Source organism: Pseudophryne corroboree, chromosome 11 (assembly GCF_028390025.1).
Source record: "Pseudophryne corroboree isolate aPseCor3 chromosome 11, aPseCor3.hap2, whole genome shotgun sequence".
NCBI classification, from domain to species: Eukaryota; Metazoa; Chordata; class Amphibia; order Anura; family Myobatrachidae; genus Pseudophryne; species Pseudophryne corroboree.
The window spans coordinates 56,035,042-56,055,478 of record NC_086454.1 but is presented as its reverse complement, the minus strand read 5'-3'; the positions used below and the strand labels follow the sequence as shown (position 1 = coordinate 56,055,478).

Below are 20,437 nucleotides of genomic sequence, written 5' to 3'. Positions count from 1 at the left end.
TTGTTTATAAACAAATTAGAAAGGATCAATCATCAATGTCATTTTAACTTTGTTATACATAATGAGGTATAAACTCATATGCGAATCAGCCAACTATATCACATACCGCTAGTGAGTGCTTTATTGATGATATATTTATTCTAATTGCATATAATTTATCTAAATGAGCTATTTATTATTCTTAAACTTACAGTGAAGAGGAAATGTCAGATTTCAGTTTTATTATATAAAAACAAGCACTCACTGTAGATTTTGTTAACCTTATTGGTGTAGTAAAGACCTAAAGCTTTATATTTGAGATAAATGTTATACATTTCTACATATTTCTGAGTATTGTCTTTATATGCATAAACAGTAAATTATCCTCTTATGAAAGGGAACACACTTGTCTCATCCCTTTGTATATCGTGGTGCCCAAATGTGCATGTTAGTAAATGAATGACATTTGCTAGCAGTGCAAATACATTGCTCCAGTTCGCTGAATATTTTGTTAGAAGCAATTTAAGGATAGAGGGATAATCTACTTTCTGGAGCTAATGTAATGGAAAACAATCTAATACCATATATCTGCCAACAATACCGATGGGAAAATCAGTGTTGCCTGGACATGTCTTCAGTCTACCCATAAATGTCAGTCTGACTAAACCAAGTTCTAGAGTTTTTTGCATAGCTTTCAAGGAATTTAGGTCCCTATAGTGCCATAGTGGAGGATTTTGAGGTACCTCCTGGTAAGTTATTGTGCTTCTCACCTATCTGCATTGGCACCAAATAATTAAGCTTGCCAGGCAGTGCTACCTCTGTGGGTCCTCTGACTGCATATGAAACAATATAGCTTGTATCCCATATTCTGCAATGTTTTGTACTGTAGATTTTTTGCATTTTTTTCTTCTTGCTTTGTATTCATTGTATATGCATACATACTTTGTAAAGTCCTGCAGAACCCTTGTGGAATCCTATACATAACAAATAATAATAGTAATACCTCCTGGTAAGTTATCGCTCAACTTAAAAACACATGTATGAATGTATGACCCAAAATAGGGTCTTATTGTCTAGATAAACCCCTCTTATATGCGACTGTTTAAGTCTATAAATTGATTGAGCAATTATCATTTTGTCCAGTTTATCAAATTTCCAATCATATAAGTATACCCTGAGTCCCACACAGATAGGTAAAAACTAACCCTTTTTACAACAAAAATCAGGACAGTTCATCAAAAAAACAGGTCAGATATTGGCTATGCATGCATGTGCTGTTCACAGAAATGTAAAAAGCTTCTGTGCACTTAAGAAATTTTTTTTATCAAACAACAGTAAAAATATAACCGATCAGGTGCCTTTGTGAACACAGCGAAATGCCTTCAAATGTTATTTATTACCAGTTATTTATATACAGTAGTGCACACATATTCCGTAGCACTGTACAGAGAACATTTGGCCATTCACATCAGTCCCTGCCCCAGTGGAATTTACAATCTATGGGGGGTAATTCTGAGTTGATCGCAGCAGCAAGTTTGTTATCAATTGGGCAAAACCATGTGCACTGCAGGGGGGGCAGATATAACATTTGCAGAGAGAGTTAGATTTGGGTGGGTTATTTAGTTTCTGTGCAGGGTAAATACTGGCTGCTTTATTTTTACACTGCAATTTAGATTTCAGTTTGAATACACCCCACCCAAATCTAACTCTCTCTGCACATGTTATATCTGCCCCCCCCTGCAGTGCACATGGTTTTGCCAACTGTAAACAAATTTGCTGCTGTGATCAACTCAGAATTAGGCCCTATATTCCCTACCGCATACACACACATTCACGCTACGGTTAATTTTGTTGGGAGCCAATTATCAGTATATTTTGGATTGTGGGAGGAAACCCAGGCAAGCATAGGAGAATATACAAACTCCACACAGTATGGCCATGGTGGGAATTGAACCCATGACTTCAGCGCTGTGAAGCAGTAATACTAACCATTACACCATCCGTACTGCCCAATGTTTCACACACGATTGTGTTTTGTGTGTGTGTGTGTGTGGGGGGGGGGGGGGGGGGGGGAATTAAATCTACAGCTTCATTACATTAAATTAAGCATTGACTTATTTTGCAATTGCATGAATGCTATAGATGCAGAACAAATCAACAAGAATAAATGGAAAAAAGAATATGATATATGCTACCATGTTCTCAAAATACCAGACAGTAGGAAATCTTTCATTCTTATTATTCAAACTACAACACTATGGATGTCCGTATCTATATTAAGGCTACATACAGGATCTACCAAAACCAAAACCCAATCTGTTCAAGCCAAGCACATGTCCGTCAAATGTTTATCTAAACGCAGTATTAATAACCAGCCCGTTTTGTTTGTGGTACAGTGATCTTAATTGTTTAAATGCATAGTTTCTAAAATCAGTGTAATACTAAAATGTAAAGATAAAAGCACTTACATGTATCCTAAACTTCTGTGCATACATCAGACTAGTCACATCTCACATCTGGGCTTTCAGAAAACACTACCTAAAATCAATAAAAATGTTGTCTGCGCTTGTGTAAAAGCAGCTCAGATAAAATGGATAATTATAGGTTAAAAAACGAGCGCTGAATGATACGTGTAAAATCAAATCATTTTACACGGATCATTCAGCGCTCGTTTTTAACCTAGAAAACACTACCTACCTGTTCTCTGATCTGCATATATCACCATTGCTTAGAGGGGTAATGTAATTATAAGGGTCAGTTTGATCCGGGTTTTACCCCTATGAAATATCAATGAGAAACAGGGTATGATTACACAGCGCTCATGAGTGCTGTATTTCACCCAAAAGGCAGAATATCAAATGTTCGTAACATTGTATTATCAATTAAGACGGGATTCAGTTAAAATACCAGCTGTCGGGATCCCAGCGTTCAGAAGACTGACACCGGAATTCCATTTGCTTTTAAACAGAGCTAATAATCCAGTACAGAAAACACTTACAGAAACATAAAAAAGTGGATTCATTATAGTGAGAGCCCAAATAAACTTCTAGGCATATCTGACAACCCAGCGAGTTATGGACACATTTACCTTGGTATCCGTTCACATGGTCGACCATGTTATGGTCAACAGTCATTAGGTCGACCACTATTGGTCGACATTGACATGGTCGACATGGACACATGGTCGACACATGAAAGGTCGACACATGAAAAGGTCGACATGAGTTTTTTAACTTTTTTTTCTTTTGGGGAACTTTTCCATACTTTACGATCCACATGGACTACGATTGGAACGGTAAAGTGTGCCGAGCGAAGCGGTAGCGGAGCGAAGGCACCATGCCCGAAGCATGGCGAGCGAAGCGAGCCATGCGAGGGGACGCGGTGCACTAATTGGGGTTCCCAGTCACTTTACGCAAAAAACGACACCAAAAAAAGTAAAAAAACTCATGTCGACCTTTTCATATGTTCACCTTTCATGTGTCGACCATTTTCATGTGTCGACCATGTGTCCATGTCGACCATGTCAATGTCGACCAATAGTGGTCGACCTAATGACTGTCGACCATTCATACCGGAACCATTTACCTCAATATCAATACTGTGAATCCAGCTTCAGGAAACTTCAAGTCACCTGTTGTACTGACCTTATAATATGGCACTTTATATATATATATATATATATATATATATATATATTAGTCATTTAGATATTTGTCTTTATATTCCTAAAAAGTTTTTATGGGCCACAGAGAACTTCAATGGCGTAACTGTAGATTTTTGTTTATTCTTGCTGTTTGTAGTAATGGTTTCTATATGTTGTCTTTGATGGCAAGGATGCAGTGTGACAATTACAGTGCTGTAACACAAGAATATTAGAATGCTTTTTTACTACTGTGGCAGCTTACTGCAGTGGGGGAGCAGCAGGGTTAAAGTAGAGGCTGCCGTGTGCTGCAAAGACTGTGGAAAGTGTAAAATGGGTTTTATGGCCAATTTAATATATGCGTCACACTACCCTTTGTGGAACTACAAGTCCCACAAACATTTATTGCTAGACAAACGTCGAAGGGTCACAGGAAGTCGCCCTAAGGGCTTGGTCATGGTTATGAGCTATTTTATGCACTTACATAGGTTATTTGCCAGTTTTTAGAATGTGCAATTATCATCAACACATTATAATAACATTTTATAATGAAGTGTGTTGTAGTTTCATTTGCTAATATGTTATACTGTTCAATAGAACATGTACAAAATGTAAAACCAAATGATCACTCACATCACATCTGCAAAGGCAGTGCATGGCCAATGTAAGTCTACACCTCTGCTTTGCTGTACAAATTGATGCAGTTGTGCCTATACACAATATACTGCATCACATCAGCCTTCATAAATGACCCCCTTTATTAGTAATCGGTCAGTAATAGCCCCTCAGGAGTGAGTGTGTAGTGTGATGCCTTCAGGGGAATGGTGAGGTCATTTTCAGGGCCTTCGGTTTTAAGAAAATATATGAGTAATTCAATGTTGATTGCAAAACAACATTTTCCTGTAATGGGCAAACCCATGTGCACTGCAGGTGGGGCAGATATAACATGTACAGAGAGAGTTAGATTTGGGTGGGTTATTTAGTTTCTGTGCAGGGTAAATACTGGCTGCTTTATTTTTACAGTGCAACTTCGATTTCAGTTTGAACACACCCCACCCAACTCTAACTCTCTCTGCACATGTTATATCTGCCCCCCCCCCCCCCCCCCACCGCAGTGCAAATGGTTGTGCCCATTAGAGGAAAATGTTGTTTTGCAATCAACCTTGAATTAGACCCTATTCCTTTTAGTTTGTACCCTGATAGTGTCTAATGCATTTGGGAGACCATGGCTTTACGCTGATAGAACCATCTGTTTATAAGAGTCTCCGACCAGTCTGTTCAGTGCTCGAGTATATTGTATCTCAGTCCCAAGAGATATGCTGCAGGACAGAGAGAAACTGGTGACAGCAAAGAGATTGAGAAAGAAATGTTGACAGTATAAGATGGAGTGTAATGTCAGAGCAGGATACCGCTACCCTAGCCTTGGTTTCAAGTATTTAAAGCATGGGTGTTTGGGAAGCACTCAGTACCTACAGTGCAGTTGTCAGCCCACAAGATTGAGCTTGTGAGAGGCTGAATCTATGAGTAGGAGTAATGGCAGTGTCTCTACCAGGTGAATGCAATATAAGGGGACCTTGAAATGATGTGTTAAGAGAGTGTGGACAGCTATCAGAGAGTGTATGGTTAACTACCAGAGAAGCATGCAAGTCACTAGAGGAGTCAGCATTGATAGCGGTCAGCCTCCCAGTGGACTTGGCTAGAGCAATAGTGTATTGTACAGTATATAGCATTGATTGTAAATATAATATGCTCCCATAGATGCTCGAATGGGTTCAAGACTGGCAAACGTGGTGGCCACACCATTTGTTGAAACTCTCCAGAATGCTCCTTGAACCAATTCTGGACAACTTGGGTCTGATGACATAGTGCATTATCCTGTTGGGGCTACATGAAATCCATGAAGGACCGCAAATGGTCGTCAAGCAAAGCAAACTAGCAGTTCTCAGTCAATGACATGTTCAGGCGGACCAGCGGACTCAACCCATGCCACGTGAAATACACCCCACATCATTATGGATCCACCATAGGCCTGCACAGTTCCTTGCTGACATCTGGGGTCCTTTGCCTCATGGGGTCTGCGCCACACCCGAACCCTACCTTCAGACCACAACAACTGAAACCATCACTCATCACAACACGTAACATGTCGCCAGTCCTTCGTGGTCCAATTAGCAATGTCACAAGCCCAGGTGAGGTGTGCGAACGCCCCTGGTAAAGTAGGGAACTGGCACCCCAACCCCCCCTCCCCCCTTGTGTTTCAGAAAACAATGAAACTGTATTTATAACTTGTTTTCCGCTCACACTGCCACCAACTCCACTCACACCTCCCCCAACTCCACTCACACCATTAACATTCACATCTCCCCCAAATCCACTTACAACAGCTGAGCATCTACAGCCAGATATTATTCCGATTGATACGGTGGCTGTGAGGTTAACTCAGCCACAGTGTTACCATTGGGGAACAGAACTATTGGGTCAGGAGCTGTCAGTCTGTGGTTGACCTCAGAACACACAGCACCCCCACATAACCCCTAGTATCCACTGCACACCCATATTACCCCTCCCCCAGTACACACAGTGCTCCCCATATTATCCCCCAGGCCACGCAGCACCCCATATTGCCACCCAGTACACACAGCAGCCCTACAGAATATTACTGCCAGTGGATTCAGCACCACCATATTGCCCCCCAGTGCACTCAGTACCCCTATATCCCCTCCAGTACACACAGCACCCCCATATTACCTCAGTAAAGTCAACTCCCTCATTTTACCCCCACCAGTAGACACACGTCATCCCCATATTACCCCTAGTACATTCAACTCCCCCATATTACGCCCCCAGTAGACACAGAATCCCCATATTACCTCTCAAAACACAGTACCCCCATTCTACTTGCCTTTTTATTTCTTCTGTAAAAAGAGTAGAGAACCAGGAGAGTGTAGGAAGAAGACCTTGGAAGGGCTGTGAAGCAATTTCAGACAGCCCCGACATGTGTGGTGCCCTGGGCTGGCTGAGTCATTTGAATTAGTTTGCAGGGGGCATAGGCTCATAGCCTGGAGAAGCAGCGGGTCCAGCAGCACTTCCACTGCACTGTGTGAAGAGAGGCCAGCCGCCAGTGAGGAAAGGTGGGGGCGGGACCGCGCACTGCAGTAGTAGAGGCTGCACTGTGCGGCCCAGTCAGCAGACATCTTCAGCCCCTGCTTCCGCTCAGTCCACTGCTGCTCTCACACATATGGCTGCAGGCACAGCTCGGAGAACAGTGCCCTTAGCGTGGCGGGCGAGGCCGACAGCAGCTGCTGATAAGAGAGGGGGCTGGCCCAATCCACCTCTAAACTGCTACCATCTGGCCACGGGTGGCACCACTGGTGACCACCCCCCCTCGGCAGGCACCATCCTGGCCAATGCATAGATACAGTATGCCCCTGATTATAGACATAGTGCTAGTTCCTGGCTCTGGACAGTTGGTAATTGCAGTTAAAAATGCTAGTTCCTGGCTCTGAACATTTGATGATTACAGGCATAGGCCCTCATTCGAGATGATCGTAGCTGTGCGATCATTCACACTGACATGCGGGGGGACGCCCAGCACAGGGCTAGTCCGCCTCGCATGTCAGTGCCACAACCCCCCCCCCCCGCAGAAGTGCAAAGGCACAGTGCCAGATTTGCCAGATATGCCCCACAGTGCTAGATACTTACCCTCCGTCGCTCCCGCGCTGTCTTCCGAAGGAGGGACACGGAGAGCGCAGCGCGCGGCTCTCCTGTGTCCCTCCTGCGTCTTTGGCGGCAGCGGCGTGTGTTAAAGGAAGTGCCGGTTCGTGCACTTCCTTAAACACACACACGCCACTGCCGTCGGAAATGCAGGTGGGACACAGGAGAGCCGCGCGCTGTGCTCCCCGTGTCCCTCCTAACGCTGACTCGAGTATAAGCCAAGGTGGCTTTTTCAGCACAAAAAAAAGTGCTGAAAAAGTCGGCTTATACTCGAGTATATACGGTAATTGTCGTTGGCACCAGTAGCGTAAGCTTGCTGGCACTGTGACAGCCAAAGGCAGGGAATCTCTAATAATCACACGTAACTGGGATTGGTTTAGGGCGGCTTGCTTGGCATCATCAATATGGAAGTGTAATGGTTGAAGATCTTGGGCAATCGACTTTAGCCATGTTTTCTTTGGCGTATCACTTACTATTTTCCATTCCTCCGGAATGTGTTACAGTATTTAGGCACTGGTATGGTATTCTTTTAGGCTCCATTCTGCAGACATGACTAAACCACTTTAAACGCTGTCTTTTAATATAGGATTCAACTGTGGGTTGGTCTTTGAATAGTTTTCGGATGTTTTAATTTCTCCGGTCCATTCATTTTTTTTAAAGTATATTTCGTAAGCACCTCATTTGGAAACATTCCAGCTTTGTTAGGTCGTTTTTAAGTATTGCCATTATTCTGAACCATAAAGTAAGTTTGTTCTAACTGATATGTTGAATACCCTAATTTTTGTGGCAATGGTAATGTCCTTTTGGTCCCAGAGGCCTTTTTTCAGAGTTGCAAAGGCAGCTGTGGCACAACATATGCATCTCGTGATGTCACTTGTAGCGGCTATCTGTTGACCGTTGATAGTTGAACCCAGGTATTTAAAGGTATCCACTTGTTCGGCGGTAGTATGCAGGGAAGGGTGTGTACAGTGAGAAGTAGTGTAGTGTATGCATTGAGAGGGTGCAGGGTAGCTGCAGTAGTGTTTGCGGGGAGGGGTATGCAGGGCGATAGGTAGTGTACTGTGTGTGAGGAAGGGAGTGTTGGGGGGATGTATTCATGTGACCGCCGATTACATGACCTCCCTCTACATCCCGCACCCTCATTATCCCGACGGTCAGCATGCCAACCAACAGGGACTATTCCCATTCGTGGGTATCCACGACACCCATGGAGAGTGGGAATAGAAGCCGTGGCGAGCACAGGGCACCACGGAGCCCGCAAGGGGCTCGCTGCACTCACCCCCCGCCGAGATTCCGCTGCCGGTATGCTTACCACCGGTCAGCCATTCCACGCCCGAGTGTTGGTTGAGATGTAGGCATGCACAGGTCAAATGTGGATATTTCACTATGCAAATGGGTATGTACCCAAGTCCAAATTACTTCCAAAGTTACAAAAATAGTGACCTGCAGTACATTTGTACATGCATATGTGTTTGCCCATTTCACTTTGGGAATTGCCCCTGCACAAATGTCTTATGTTCTCATATAGTAAATACTCAGGGGTCTATGTGCACTAAGATTAGGTTACTAATATGGTAGCATAAACTGCCGATCAACCAATTGTCCGGCCTGGTGTACTTAGTGTGGGGAGTGGGGTGCAGGGTAGTGGCTGTAGTATAGTGTTTGTGGGGATGGGGGAGCAAGATAGTGTGTGCGCGGAGGGGGGTGCAGTGCAGGGTAGTGACGGATTATGCAGGGAAGGGAGTGAAGTAGTGTATTGGCTGAGAGGTAAGGGGGGTGCACACGGAGAGAACAGTGCTTAAATTCTAAGCAATCTGACTATCGCTGGTGCTAGATTGAGCCTGCATGCAGGCTCAATCTAGCACATCACTCATTTCACCGCTGGGTGACATGAGCGACCCCCTCCTCTTCACTGCGCACACATCTCTGGGGAACTCTCCCTGTGTGTATGGGGCTGTAGTGTACTGTAGGTGGGGCTGGGAGTAGAGATTAGCAGCAGTACTGTAGTGTGTGCAGGGTGAGCAGTGTAGAGTAGCAGCAGTAGTAAAGTGTTTTTTTATTTTATTTAGTAGTGTAGTGCAGTGGTTTCCAAACTTTTTTGTATCGCCACCTGAGTATCAGAATTTTTTTCACGGCACCGCAAGTCCAAAAGTTTATTTAAAAATTCTGAAAATAATATTAAAGTAAGTAAAATGTTTTTCGAAGGGGTAAATTCAGTTTCAGCACGGATTGAATAGTGGCAGTAGCCAGTAGGGGGCTCCCGCAGCTAATCAATTTAGTGCTCCGCAAATCAGAGAATGCCGGTTCTCGCGACTTAAACCTGCCGTTTTGTAGGGAGAACCAGCATTCTCTGACATAACTGCCCCGCTGCAATGTTGTTTGCGGTGCACTGCGGCACAAAACACATCGCTGTCCTAGTTGTGTAATCATGTACTATACGATAAGATTTGATTGACGTCCTCTTAAAACTCCAGTCAGGTGCATGCTGTCCTCCTTCTTCAGATGAAATCCTCTATTGCAGCAAATGTTAGTTGAAACAACTAAGAAGGGAGAGGGACAAACCACTTGCTAAACTAGCCAGTGGGAATATAAATGTGTTGAATTGAAAAATTAGACCTATTTACAGCATTTCAAATAGCTTAGTATTAAATTCAAAACAAAAATTTGTCAGCTCTCACCCCTTGGGGGATGAGAGAAAAAAAGGGAGAGTTTAAGTCTAAAATTGTCGGGAATTCGAACTCTCTCCCCACCCGCGAGTTCATTGAATTGGTCTGACCATTATAACCTATAGAGAGAACAAATTGTCAGGAATTGTATATACATCGCCGACTAAACAGTCACATTGGCGACAATTGAATTGGTGGGAATTCCAATTGTCGACAAAACTTAAGTAAACTAGTGGAATTGGCAACTAGTGATCGAATTGAATTGACCCCTATAGTGTTAGTTCCTTGCTCTGGACTGATTCCGACCAGATTGCATGCTGCAGTTGTTCGCAGCGCAGCGATCGGGTCGGAACTGCACGTGCCGCACGCCGGCGCATGCCAGACAGCCAAAGGCCGTTGTTACCTAGCGATCTCCTCTGCCTGATTGACCGGCAGGGGCGGTCGCTGGGCAGGAGGGGGCATCACGACGGCGTTTGCCCGCTGTTTTCAGGGCGCGGTCAGTCCAACGCAGGCGTAGCCAGACCATGCTGGGGGCGGGCTGCAGCAGCTGCGTGACGTCATACACAGCCGCTGCGACCCGGGGCAGTGATGAGTAACTCCCGGCCAGCCGCAGAAGCTGCGCTGGCCGGGAGTTACTTTTACAGTACAAAAGCATCGCCGCTGTGCAATGCTTTTGTACTTGTGCGGGGAAGGGGGGGCATACTGACATGCGGGTCGGACTAGCCCTGTGCTGAGCGTCCCCCCGCATGTCTGGGAAGATGATCATAGCTGTGCTAAATTTAGCACAGCTACGATCAACTCGGAATGACCCCCTGTGTTACTGGTTATGGGCGATGGAAGATGTAGGTCAGATACTCTTAGGGTCGATTCTATTCGGCAACTTAAGAATAGCGCAGGGAATTAGCTCCCGACGCTATTCAATTCAGCTGCTAGTGACCCGCAATTGTCGGGAATTCTTCTCTCATCCCCGGGGGATGAGAGAAGAAACCCGACAAAAGTGCTGCCTCGCGGCCGGCGCGAGGCTGATTCTGTCGGGAATCGGCATCGCCGCGGGTAGTTAAGTCGGAGAATGCCCGTTCTCCCGACAAAACTACCTGTTAAGTCGGCGAGAACGGGACATCGCCGACTTAGCTGGAGCTGAATTGAATAGCGTCAGGAGCTAATTCCCGGCGCTATTCTTAAGTTGCCGAATAGAATCGACCCCTTAGTGGTTTAAATACTTACAGTATACACTCAATTGTTTTATTCTTTATGTTAAGAGCCTAGAGAGTAATCATGTTTTTTTTTTCTTTTCTTTTTCTTTGTTACAAACCTACTGTAAATTACAGTAGAACATTTTTTTTTCTTTTGGTATATAATTATACATAGTTCTACAGTGAATATTCAGTTTCATTTATTGCTGCAGTACAAGAGAGCACTATGTGACATTTCCCATGAATCCTTTATTAAACTCATTCTTGTGTTAATTCCATGTCAACGAGATTATGTCGATTACAATGTTAGATATACAGCTCCCTAATTATATTTGACTATTTGAATTCAACAGTAATTACTGTACATGTAAAAAGCAAACAAAAAGGAAAAATAATGCAGTAAGCTATTTAATGGTTTTCATATAATAAACATCCTAATGATACTCGGTGGACCCCTTCATTCAAAGTAAAGCATTCATATACCTCAAATACCAAGAAATAATGACACGGAGACTTGAATTTGGCAGAAAAATTGCTAGCTATTTATTGTACCCTAACCATTAGCAAACCTGTAATTGAAAATTTTGTTAACATGCCGATTCAGCCGGCATATGGTGGCAGAAAAAAGAACGGCTCTATTGAACTGACGCTAACCTTAAAAACGTTAAAATTCAAAACTATCCTAATTTAAATACAAACTATAAAATCGGTAATAGGTGCCCAACTCAACCCCCACAGTGACTACCCACCCTGATGGGTGCCTGCCGCTGCCCCCGGAAGGGTGGTCGAGCGGCCCTAAAAGTCGATGGAGGTGAGTGCACCTAAACCACACCAAACTGTAAATCACTACAGCTAACAATACAAACTACAACCTGCCGTTCTTTTCCGCCAACAGCGAAAGACTCCTCCCCAGAGTCTTCGCACCGCCACCATAACCTCAACCTAACTCCTGCAACACTAGACACAGATCCTCCAGGAAAAGCATCATCCCCTCATTGGACAGATGCACACCATCAGGCCGAAAAAGGTGACTGTCTCGGAACCGAATCCTAGGGTGGCGAACCACTTTGCCTCCGTGGGACAACACCCACTTCGCCACCACCCATTCACCTTCTGCCTGGCCTCAACAATCAGGCGACCGTCCGCCACACCTCGCCAACTCAACCTTGGCACCATCATTGAGAACACCAAGACACAATTGGTCCATGCTGCGGCCACACTGGCCAGATCCTTTATCATGGCCCACCGCAGCTCCAAAGATGTCCTCTTCCCCAGGTCGTTGCCACCTAAATGGACAACCAGCACCCTAGGGACTCCATGCTCGCTGACCTGACTGACCAATCTACTCTTCAGATCTTTCCACATCATCCCCCGCCAACCAAGCCAACGAGCGCCATGAGCCCTAGGAAACATCTGTGCCCCCTCCGAGGCCAAAAACCTGGCTGCCCAATACACATAAGAGTGGCCAACCACCCAGATAGCCAAGTCATCTTCTACCCAACCTGAAAAGAAGGAAAGGGGTAAAAATTGGTTACTAATTATCTAATGCAGTGATATTAAACGCATTAACCTGAAGGATCTGCCAAAAGAAAAAATTGGGTTTTCGTTTATTGCAGAAGTCACGGCCTAGCCGATCTGCACAAGCTTCCAGCCAATTTGAAGCAGAACATAAACACACAATGGGAAAATCAAAATTAAAATAAGAAATTAAACGGGGTGGGGTGGGGGGGGGGGGGTATAAAATGGGAAAAACATGTAAGAACTCAGCTGAAGGTGAAAGCGTAAAAACCTGCTGAGGGACTTTGATTAGAACTGATCAGCCGAATTGTGGATTAGAATTCAGTCCGTCAAGTCAGGCAAAAAATCGCAAAAGAACTCCAGACCCCCGCTGCCAGCAGCGGCGAGTGGCTAATCCCTGAGTAGGAGAAAACGGGGAGACAAACAGACACACAACACAAGGACGTACTGAACTGTACAACATGACTTATAACAACTACGAACAAAACCACATGCAAGCAAACATCTCATGCAACGGGGCGAATATATCGTCTGTAACTTGACGACTTCCATCGCCCCACCGCCTGGATTTCAGCCACGGAAAACCCTGCCGACGCAGCCGACGTCGCAGCCCCGATGCGAAAGGAATGCGTCCCGAAAGCAGCGGGTGGAAGGCCCAAGCTCGCCAGACAGCGACCCAGCATCCAACGAAACTGATATTTCGTCACTGGCAAACCGTCATAATGAAGCAACCACGACCCCCGACCATCGGCCGTACTGCCGCATACTGAACTGCCAACCTCACTGGGCAAATGCTCTCCTCAAGCGCCGGAACCAAGGTGACCCATCGACCTCTACCCACTTAGTCCGTCTTAGAGCGACGCAATCTGCACAGCAAGGACCTCTCACCCACCACCACGTCCTCGAGAAGCATGCGCGAATCTGCTCGCTTAGAAGGCGCCACCAGCTCCGAAACCCGAAAGGCACCGTGATAAGCCATTGAGAACGCCAAACTGAACAGCAGCGACTCAAACATGGACGACACGATACCGCCAACCGCCATGATGACAGCCGGAAGCAAGGCCGCATCAATGGGCCGCCTCCTATCAGGCGGCGGGGCGGCGGCGCCACGCGCGCCCATCCCTTTATCGCCTTAAGCAGAATCCCGCTCTTTGTCACGTCAGTGACACCCTTGATTTTGCTAAAGAACGAAATACCAGCCAAGTACCGGGATCCACCGCTCTGGACCTACCCGTAACAAACAGCTGCCAAATAAAAGAAAGCATCATACGATGACCGCTCTTACCTTGTTGACTTCGTCCTCGGACAAACTCCTCCCACTCGCTCCAAGCTTGTCCGTAAGCCTTGAGCGTGTTTGGAGCGACTGACCGCATCGCTAGACCCTCCAGTCCGGCCCGATCACCTGCCAGACATAACCGGGACATTGAAAACCTTGCTCATCTGCCTCGGTGCCAACAAACAAAACCTCTCCCACTGACCTCGTGACAATGCGTCGGCAATTCCATTCTCCAGCCCAGGCACATGCTGCGCGCGGAACCACACATTCCTATGCAAGCATGTCAACAGCAACTGCCCCAGCACCCTCAGGACCACCAGCAACTTCGCCCTTTGGTTATTTATCGCATGCACCACGCCCAGATTGTCACATCTAAACAAGATGCTGCGATGCGCCAGACGATCGCCCCAAACCTCCACGAGGCCGCGCACCAAGATCCCTCCAGATAGCAACCGAACCCAGAGGAACCCGCCGCGTCGTTAAACAGCTGCAGCCCAGCACTGTCGACTGTTGGGGCCCGCCATATACACACCCCGTTAAAGTCCTCCAGGAACGAGGCCCATACGGCCAAATCCCTCTTAATCTCGGAGGACAAGCATACGAAATGATGCGGTCTGGCACACCCCGCAGTCGCCCTTTCCAGCTTCCGGCAGAGAACCCCGCCCATCGGGATTACCCGACAAGCAAAGTTCAAAATGCCCAGCAAGGACTGCGCCTGCCGCAGCGTGACTTTGCGCGACCTTACGAACCAGCAGATAGCCTCGCGGAGCTTCGCAACCTTGTCTGGAGGCAGTCGACACGATCCTGCCACGTGTCGATTTCTATCCCCAAAAATGACAAACAGGAGACCGGCCCCTCCGTTTTATCCTCGGCCACAGGAACGCCAAAGTGAAAAAACAGCGCTCGGATGCTGAACAGCAAGTCGCTGCAGCACGGCGAATTCGCCGGTCCCACGCACAGGAAATCATCGAGGTAATGCGCAACTCCATGACCCCCTGACGAAGACTCCACGCACCAATGTAAAAATGTGCTAAACCGTTCAAAAAACGAGCAGGAAACGGAACATCCCATCGGCAAACATTTGTCAATGAAATATTCCGCTCCGATCCGAAAACCCATAAACGGAATGAGTCCGGATGCAACGGGAGCAACCGAAACGCGGACTCAACATCGATCTTAGCAATCAGAGCTCCCGGGCCGTAACTACGAACCAACTCCAGCGCCTCGTCAAACGACTGGTACACCACCAAGCAGTGTGCCGGCGGTATCGCGTCGTTGACCGACGACCCTGACGGGTGTCAAAGTCAGAAAAATATCACGATGCACACTGCCATATTTGCACCTCATACAGGTCCGCGCTGCGCATGCGTGCGCTCTCCCGTGCGTGCGCATACTCGCTGTTGCGGGCACCCGCAGGCGCGCGGTATGTGCATTTACGGTAGAGTTTATGTGTTCGTAGCTTGCGACTCTTTCGTTACATATTTTCACCATATAATGTATTTTGTAGATTATGGTCCCTTTGATAGAATCTGAAAGTTTGGTTAATGTAGGATGTTCATGGACAGAGAAATCCCTCTTTGTTTGATACGAAGGGTCAGACAGGAGTAATACAGTGGTGTTTAGTATCCATCGGAAGAGTATTTAATTAGCAATATTCCGGTGTTGGTTTGAAGCGGATTAATCGCTCGTGCGAATAGTTATGGACATAAGAAGTTTATGTCCATTTACTATTATTTGCACTTACTTATCCATGCGGCGGGAAACCTAGTTTCCCACCCACCTGAGCAGTTGGAAATTGTCACAGCCCACCTGTATGAATCAACCTATGACCTTTTGTTATAATGCGAGGAGGAATTCCTGTGTCCAATGAACAATGAGATTGTAGGGACCATTGAATTGTATTGTGTGTGGGGCATAAATAGACAAGCCGATCACATCCAGCTCTCACTCTTCAACGGTTCTCATTGCTGAAAATCGGGAGCTGGATGTCCAGAGGCGCATGCGATCGTTCCCCTTTGTGCGTAAGTTTTCTCCGCAATCATATTGTCTTTCTTGTTATTATGGGCCATATCTCTCTCTCTCTCTTCTCCTCTTTCTCTCGTATTCTCTTAAACGTAATAGTATTGTATTGTATTTCCTGTGTAGTTACCCGGTTAGTTAGTCTATGTTATATTGTAGTGTATGACTTGTATTGTATTATTCTTTTTGCAAGTATAACATTCATATAAGGCGTCAGACCCTAAGCCCGGTAGTTGTGTATTTATTATAGTGTTAAGTATTCACAGAGCGTCGGTGACGCTCAAACAGCTTTTAAGTTAATAAGGTTACACTGTGTTGCATCTACACCCTATCTCTACACTAAGGTTTTACTGCATAGTACATTGTTTATGGTTTAGGTATAAAGGTTTAACATTGTGAGCGTCTGCGCCGCTGGTGATCTCCTCGTGGTCCTGAGCGTCCGCTACGCTATAGCGAACCATTACGTTAGTCAGCAGCCAATAGCGTGCCTGCCTGTGATCTCTTGGCCGTGAGCGAACGTGACGCTTGAGCGTCTCGACCACGGCTAAGCGATTGTTACGCAACGTGCGTACCCTTACGGTACTCCATACGTCAATAGCGTACAGTGTTCTTAGGCCTCTTAAAGGGTTTTAAATAAGATAAATATTTAGCTTTATCAATTGGCGGCTCGTCCTGTCCTTCACATATCTCTGCTAGGTAATTTCAGCAGACATTATCCATCAGCAAAGGGCGGGAGATCATATTCTTCGCAGTGCTGACGGGATAAGCGTCTGCTTCGCTTAGTAAAGGGTGCTGAGGGAATCCGGAACCGGAGGTAAGAACAAAACGCTAGTGTCTTTTAAAACTATTTATTTCTGTCTTGCGTACGCACGCACGCACATATCTGCATTTCTTTTTCATTCGTGTATTTTCATATCACTCTCCTGTTTGCCATTTTATAATTGATAAAACGTGCTAAGAGAGATTTGTCGCTATTTCATAGTTAAAGTGTAAATGTAATATATAAAGGGATAAAGTGTAAAGCCCACACGCAACTCTACCTAAGGTATAAGGAGAGATTGGTGTGTTGCGCGGTAGACGATCGAGAATCATCTACATTGATAAAACGTGTTAGTTGTGTTACGGTGGATATTTGCTTTGCGTACGCGTGTCTCTAACAAAGGGTGAGACTCGCGTACGCAACTCAAAGGCCGACGCACGCAGCGTAAATTACGCAACGGGGCGTCCGGGTACGCCCACGTAGCTCAAATCACACGGTAGTCTTATCGTAACAGGCGAAAAGGTGGCAACGCGATAAATAGCGCAAGTTTATTTTAGTGTCCGAAATTTAGACTAACAGATCCTTCTCCAAATTCACAACACATCTGGTTTAAAGAAAATTTCTGCGCAGAAATAGAAATAGAAACAAAAGTATACATGTGGTGAGTGAGTGTTTTGTATATATAAGTTTATACAATTTTCAAGGTTGAACCACAAGAAGTCGAGTTCTCGCAGAGGTACATGCATGTAAGTGTCGTACATGGTGGCTAGGGAGGCATCCCTTGTTAAATATAAAATTTGAGCAGTAGAGTGTAGTAGACCAGGAGGTCATACTGTAGCACAGACCAGGAGGTCCATAACAGACCAGGAGGTCCAGGTACAGCAGACTAAGCAGTCTGCCATAAATAAGAGAAAAGGGCACAACCCAGGGGGTTGGTGCAAAACCCATATAGGCCAATAAAGCTCTGGCTGAAGGAATTCGCAGCCGAAATTTTCGATTCCACTGGTCGCTCAGCACATAAGATTAGTTGCTTATGTGCTGAACGATTGTACCGCACGTAATTGTGTGCATTAGTTAATCTGACCAGTACCATTTGTGTACGAACCCGGTCATAAACACTACTTGTACATTCTGACGTGATTTGTGTAATTTTTTATTTTCTGAAGGGAAGTTCGCTGGTCACTCAGGAATTGTCCAACAACCAATAGTTACTGGAAAGAGTAAGTGTTCTGCGGATATCCCTCGCATGTTCCAGTAAATAGAGGTTCATAGGGGCCCTGGGTCGAGTACGCCAGCGCTAAGGCAGTGTGTAGGTCGTATTGGTCGGCGTGGGCGAGTGAGTGGGGTACTCGGTAAACCGCCACCGTCAGCCTATCGTGAACATTTTGGTTTTTGTAAGGGTTCGCTGAAGACCCTGATTGAAGGTCAGAGGTGGTGAAAGCAACGCCTGCAAGTTATGGGGGCCAATTGTTCAGGAAGGGGGCGATCAACCTCGGTTCGGGTTGATTCAGTAAACCGACCAGTCGGGTCGGCAAGGTACGTAATGTGTGAAAAATATGGTTCACATACAGAGGTTTTATGTGATGAATGGGAGAGAATGACAGTGCATGACGGGGAGAAATTCCCAAGAGTAGGTAGCTTTAGCCCAGAAGTGTTGCAAAATTTAAGGAGGAGGATATGTCTCATTAAATCAACAAAGAGACGAATCCAACATTATGATTATTTGCAGTTATGGCAACAGGAGGGTGAAATACAGAGAGGATTGGCTCTGGCGGCGGGATCTAATCCTATCAAGAAACTGATAGCCACGGCCCCGCCGCCACCATACATATCAGGAGAGAAATTGGTTGCGGAGAATGACGCATCAGGGGGTAACAAACAGGCACTTAGCAACTGTATAAATGTTAAGGATAATGTTAATAAGTTAACCAATGCAAGTATTAACCCATGCAAGTTGTACCCTGTTTTGAACTTTCCCCAGGAGTGTGATCAAGAGGACGAATCGGCAACAATATCGGCGCTCTCTCTAGCAGCCACCATATCAGAAACAACAGTAGGCACGGCCCAACCCATAAGATTAGTAACAAAGCCCCCTAGCGGAGGGACAGGTGAGGTCGTATCTACGGGTAAGTACGGCACCATACACTATGCTGAAACCATCACAGACTGTAGAATCTACACAGAATGAGGTTGTTAAACTTGCTCCCGTGAGGGTAATAGCAGTTCCAAATGGGAAAACTGACACAACAGGAATCACTCCTGTTAGGAACATTGCCATGTACAGCCCATTTTCCCGAATGGAATTAAGAACCATAGTGTCTGAATTCCCTGATCCTAGGAAAGATCTAGTTGCTAGCCAGAAATACATCAGAGACCTAGGGAACACTTTAGAGCCCAATAACAAAGACTGGCAGGTATTGCTGAGGGCATGTTTACCCTCCAATGTCGACGCAGCTCAATTCTTAGCTGACTGTGGACTGGATCAGGATGTACCTCTTACAGATGTGTACAACAAAGATAATGTAAAAAGGATAAATTTACAATTAAAAGAGTATTTTCCAGCGGTAGTTAAATGGAACAAGATTTTCTCCATTAAACAAAAAGAGTCAGAAACTGCTGCAGAATATTTTCACAGGGCATTATTAGAAATGGCAAAATACACAGGTATAGAGGACATTAAAACAAACATAAACCATCGAGAAGTAGCAGTATCTGTACTGATGGATGGTTTAAAAGAGACATTAAAGACCAGGGTACAGACCACGCAACCATGTTGGCGGGGTCTGTCGGTGGCTACTTTGAGAGAGGCTGCTATTGATCACGACCGGAATATCACCCGACACAGGGAATCACAAGGTGATAAGTTAATGGCCGTAAGTATACAGGCCCTGACCACAAGGCAGCCTTTGTATAAATCACCAAACCCTGTGGGTAAGTCAAATGTGGTAACTTGTTTTTCTTGTCATAGACTGGGACACATGGCACGAGACTGTAGAGTGAAACATTCACAAAACTCATATCAACCCCCTAGACAACGACACGACATACGACATTGGGAGCAGGGTCCGCAGAAACGGAGTTATGAGCCACATGCAGGGGAAACAAAAAGATACCCCCCGAACAGAGACTGGCAAGCCTCTGGTAGTTCCCATTTAACCCCTTCACAAGTAGTTGCTGCCAGCGGGATTCAGGGAGGTCACCATACTCAATAGGGGTGTGGCCATACCTGTAATCTGCAGCCAGTAAAATTGATTGCAAGTCTTGGGAGTGAACCCGAAATTGCAATTAATGTAGCTGGTAAATCATTAAACTTCCTTGTAGATACGGGGGCGGCCAAGTCAGTGATAAATTCGACAGTGGGCATGAGAACCACTGGTAAGACAATTCCAGCCATGGGAGTAACGGGAGTAGTCCAGCACTACCCTGTTAGCAAACCAGCCGAGATTACAGTAGGGCCTTTACATACCAAGCATGCCTTTTTGCTGGCTGCATCGGCACCGACTAATCTCCTGGGAAGAGACTTATTGTGTAAAATGGGGTGCGTCATTTATTGTACTCCTGAAGGTGTATTCTTGGACATACCTGAGAATCACGCTCAGGAAGTGCGAGACATGTTAGACTCCCCATCAAAATTAATGTCACATACCATTATGACAAATAGGACTCCATCCC

General features: G+C 45.7%; 1 protein-coding gene across 5 annotated transcripts in view; it reads left to right on the top strand.

Moving 5' to 3' along the window:
• Positions 1-20,437, top strand: part of ANO3 (anoctamin 3) — a 1,051,220-nt gene that overhangs the window by 548,501 nt on the left and 482,282 nt on the right. The window lies entirely within an intron of this gene.